The following is a 5010-nucleotide window of genomic DNA, read 5'->3' as shown; positions in this document are numbered from 1 at the left end:
AGAGTGTCATGCCTGACCCACTTGAACTTGTGAATCATGGTGTCCATATCAACAAGATGGCCTCCTTTAACCGGCACATAAGTGTTGTTTTTGTTGAAATCCTGGTTAAAATGCCTAGCCAAATGAGTAACTAGTCCTCCATTGACAATAAAGGCGGCGCCTTCTTTGCCACAATCGACATTAAGCCATCGTTCAACCAAAAGTCTTAGAGTATTGTATGGCTTGGTAAATTCCCTCCCAATGTTCAACGCCGACTTTAGAAGAATACAATCGAGTTTGGTAAGATGATTTGTGCCATTTCTAGCTATCAAAGTATTCCCAATGACCTTATAACATACTCTAATGCCCGGATGGTGGACTAAGAGAGCACGACAATCATGAAAGCGCACAAATTTCTTTCCAGAAATTTCCATCCAAAGAGGAGCGGGGTCATACTTGATAGGAGTCTTTGTATATTTCGGATTATCACCAAGGCCTAATATCTTACCCAATTCGCCATAAGTTATGCGTCTATCAACATTTTTAAGATGAAACTCGATGTTGGTTCGAGTCTCCACCCTTGTGACTTTCAAAGAACTTAAAAATCAAAGGTGAGGGAGGGGTATGTCAATTCTTTCATTGTAAACAATTTACCCAATCCCATAGACTCAAAGAAGGTTTTGGTTTGTTCAAGAACACCCAATTTTGACAATGCATTTTGACAAATAAACTTAGTAGGCATGATGTTTTTTTTAGCAAAGAGAATGAATTTCTCTCTACGAGAGTCGGAAGTGAAAGTTACCTCCAGATAATTGGGTAATTGTTCAATGACCGGAGTTGTTGATGTTGTAGCTTCCATAGGGGAACCTTGTTATTTAACCTCCAACCTTGCCTCATGGACTACCAATGCCTTTGACAATTGTTTTGCTTGAAGAGCTAGTCGCCTTTTGGAAAGTGTCTTCTTTTGGGGTGCCTTGTTACCTCCTTTAGTTCTTGCCATTCTCCTTTGCTTGATTACACCAATGAGAGATTGAAATCTTCAATTTTTAGTTATACCCAAATCGATTTAGGATGAATGAATGTTTCTTTGTATCCTAAAAATCGACTCAAAGGTTGAAGATTTTGGTGTTTGAATCACTTGTTGTTGCAAAAGGAGTGATTAATTTTTGTTGTGAGGAAGTTTAGATTGATTTGGTTGAGTTTGGTTGAGGAAATTTGATTTTGTTGATGGAGAGGATGAGGGTTATTGGGGTTTTTGAGTAGTGGGTAGTGTTTGTATGTTGAAGAAATGAGAATGAATGGGAGAAAAGGGGTTTAAATGAACCGTTATATTTGAAAGTGCAGCAGAGGACGAGCGGACCAGGCATTGGGACGGGCGGATTCTTCCAATGTTTGGCTCAGGAAAAGACGCCACAGAACGAGCGTCTTGCTTCTATGACGAGCAGATTCCTGGGTAGGGACGAGCGTCTTTCTGGGTGGACGCTCGGATTCCTTTACAGAGAAAATCCCAGATTTTTCCCATTAAAAAGACGAGCGTCTTTTGTGAAGGACGACCGTCCAGAATGAAACGAGCGGATTCTCAGCTGAGAACATACCAGTTTTTTGTATTCTGCAGCTCTACCAGACGAGCGTCTGGTGACTTTGGACGCTCGGGGTCTTCAAGACGAGCAGATTATCCGTTTGATCGCTCGGATTCCTCCTTAACCACACGAATTCAGGTCCATCCGTGGGTACTTCGTAACCCGTGTCATTTTGATTCTTCAATTCTCGTGTTCTTCATTGTAGGGGCACTATAAAGGCATGAATAGCCTAGGCAATTGCTATCCCTACACTAAACTAAAGCACTACACATTAATAAAACCATAAGTCCCTCCCTCACTTCTCTCGAAACGATGAATATCTTGATCAAGGTACAAAAATACAAACCCAAAAATGACAAAAATGCAATGTAATAATTGAAATACAAGTTAGCGAGTTAGAATATTTACAAATGGTGGTTTAGGGAGGACTTAACCAAACTCTCATCCAATGTGAGATGTCAAGGGGGCATGTTCAAGGTGTTGATGATGTTACTCAACACCTTGAAGAAGTAGTCGAAAGCTTGCTCATTATCATGATAAAGGTTCTCAATAGATATTTGCACTTGTTGTTCTCCATGATGGTCTTGGTTCATAGCATTACCAATAAACGGATTGAATATCCCTTCGAACTCATCATCCCAAAAACCGCAAACTTCATCTACTTGATCATTAAAACTTTCTTGAGTTGATAAAGACAACTCTCCTTCTTTCTTGTCTTGGCTAATGAGGCCATATTCTTCACTTGTCATGAGTGAGCTTTTCAAGCTCTCATTCTTTCTCTTTTGATGGAGCATCATCCACTTTATTTTTCCATTCCAACTTTTTCCTATCATCTTTCCGGCTATAGTGATCAACCATAAAGCACGGCTCATGCAATCGGGGAGGTCTCATGGTCTTGTCAAGATTGAAAGTGATGGTTTCATCTCCCACTTCAAGGGTGAGTTCTCCATGCTTTACATCGATCACCGCTCCCGCGGTGTGCAAGAAAGGTCTTCCTAAGATAATAGGAATGTTGGAGTCTTCTTCCATGTCAACAATAACAAAATCCACCGGGATGAAGAATTTTCCAATTCTCACGGGAACATCTTCCCATATCCCTAAAGGTGTCTTTGTTGATCTATCCGCCATTTGAAGCGTGATTTTGGTACATTTGAGTTCTCTCATTCCTAGCCTCTTGCTAATCGAATATAGCATGACACTAACACTTGCCCCAAGGTCACATAGAGCTTTGTTGATTGTAGTGTCACCAATAGTGCATGGAATGCAGAAGCTTCCCGGATCCTTGAGTTTTGGAGGTGAGCTCCCTTGAAAGATGGCACTACTCACTTTAGTGAAGGCAATAGTCTCAAGCTTCCGGATTGATTTCTTCTTCGTAAGGATGTCCTTCATGTACTTTGCATAGGCCGGAACGTGATTGATCAATTCCGTGAAAGGAATCGAGACTTCTAAACTCTTCACAATCTCCATGAATTTTCCAAGTTAGTCATCAAACTTAGGCTTAGCTTGACGACTCGGGAATGGAAGTCTAATCACAATGGGCTCCTTCTCTTTGGCCTTTTCTTCACTTTTCTTTGAAACTTCTTGATTGGTGGGTTCTTCTTCCCTAGAGTTTTGCACAACTCTTTCTTTGTCACTAGCTTCCACAATTTCATCTTCAACTTGATTTTTTGGTCCTTCATATCTCGTACCACTCCTCAAGTCAATGGCACTAACCGTTTTATGTCTTGGGGGATTATTTTGAGGTGGTAATTGCCCCTTTTGCCTTTGAGAGTTTGAAGATGCTAGTTGGGTCAATTGGGTCTCCAACATTTTTGTGTGGGCTAGGATATTGTTGATGGTGATGTCTTTTGCTTGGCTATCTTTTTGCATTTGACTGGAAAATTCTTGTTGATTCTTTTGCATTTGGAGGACCGCTTTTTGAACATCAAAACCTTGGTCATTTTGTTGATTGTATGGAGTTTGATTTTGATAACGTTGGTTTTGGTTGTAAAAGGGTCTTTGATTTTGGTTTCTCATGGGAGGTGGGGTGTATGTTGGTTGAGGGTTTTGAACATTTTGGCTTTCGTATGAGAGATTTGGGTGGAATTTGGTGTTTTTATTGTAATAGTTGGAATAAGGGGTACCACTTTTGTATGCTTGAAAAGCATTCACTTGCTTATTTGTTCCCCTACATTCACTTTGGTCATGTCCCAAAGTTCAACAATTCTCACATATCCCACTTGGGATTGATGAAGATGCCACCATGGCATTAACATGATGCTTTGGTGATTTTGAGGCTTCTTCAAGTTTAGCCATAGCCTTCTCGAACTTCAAGTTGATAGTATCAATATGAGCACTAAGTTGAGCACCCAATTGAGTAATAGAGTCCACTTCATGCTTTCCTCCTCTTGTAGCCTTGCGAGGTCTACTATATTGTTAATTATGTACCGCCATTTCCTCAATCTTGTTCCAAGTTTGATTATCGTCAACTTCGGTGAACAGACCATTTGATCCCATGTTGAGAATGTTTCTCGAGTCTTCATAAAGACCATTCCAAAATTGTTGTACCAAGAACCACTCGCTATGTCCATGATGAGGACATGAGCGACAAATTCTTTTGAATCGCTCCCAAGCTTCATACAAAGATTCTTCGTCCCTTTGCTTAAAACCCGTAATTTGAGCTCTTAGCATGTTAGTCTTTTCCGGAGGGTAGAATTTTTTGTAGAAAGCTAGAGCCAACTTCTTCCAAGAGTCAATTCCAAGAGTAGCCTTATCAAGGCTTTTCAACCATTGTTTTGCGGTGCCAATTAGAGAAAAAGGAAATAAGACCCATCGAATTTGGTCTTGAGTCACTCAGGTTTATGAAATCGCATCACAATAGTCACAAAAAGTTTCCATGTGGGAATGAGGGTCTTCACTAGGCATCCCCCCAAATTGGCTTCCTTCGACTAATTGGATAAATGCGGATTTTGCAATGAAATTTCCAGTTAAGTGTTGTGGTGTGGGAGTACCATTGAGTAGGTTCTCCTCGGTTGGTACGGAATGTGATGAAAATGTTGGGAAATGTGTCCTCAACAATAGTGCGATCACATGATTTAAATATCATTATTAAATCTCATTTTAAGAATACATATGGGATGTAATATTTTACAGTCAACTGGTCCACACATATCGGTAATGAGTGGCTGACTAGAGTTTGACATTACTGTCGTGCGACGGTGGTGATCAGTTGATCCGCTTAGGTCATACCTATAGGGAAATACTCTTAATTGATTATTTAATTAATCGTATACCGATACGAGTTAATTAAATTGCTTAAAATTGACGAGTGATTTTGTGAGTATAATTTACGTATCTTATTGTAAATATGATTAAATGAGACACGGTCTAAGTAATCGAATTATTTTATTACTTAGATGAAATTATTGTTTAAAGAAACAATTGAAACGGAATGAATAAATTATTATAAATA

At 39.7% G+C, this 5010-nt stretch overlaps 1 non-coding gene across 1 annotated transcript; it reads left to right on the top strand.

The window, feature by feature from the left end:
• The first annotated feature begins 4121 nt into the window (after positions 1–4121).
• LOC141635183 (small nucleolar RNA R71) lies at positions 4122–4229 on the top strand. Its single transcript, XR_012539887.1, has one exon. It is a non-coding gene; the product is annotated as a small nucleolar RNA R71 (small nucleolar RNA).
• Positions 4230–5010: the final 781 nt, after the last annotated feature.

Source organism: Silene latifolia, chromosome Y, assembly GCF_048544455.1.
Source record: "Silene latifolia isolate original U9 population chromosome Y, ASM4854445v1, whole genome shotgun sequence".
NCBI classification, from domain to species: Eukaryota; Viridiplantae; Streptophyta; class Magnoliopsida; order Caryophyllales; family Caryophyllaceae; genus Silene; species Silene latifolia.
The sequence above is the reverse complement of the archived record's forward strand: the minus strand, read 5'-3'. Positions and strand labels throughout refer to the sequence as shown.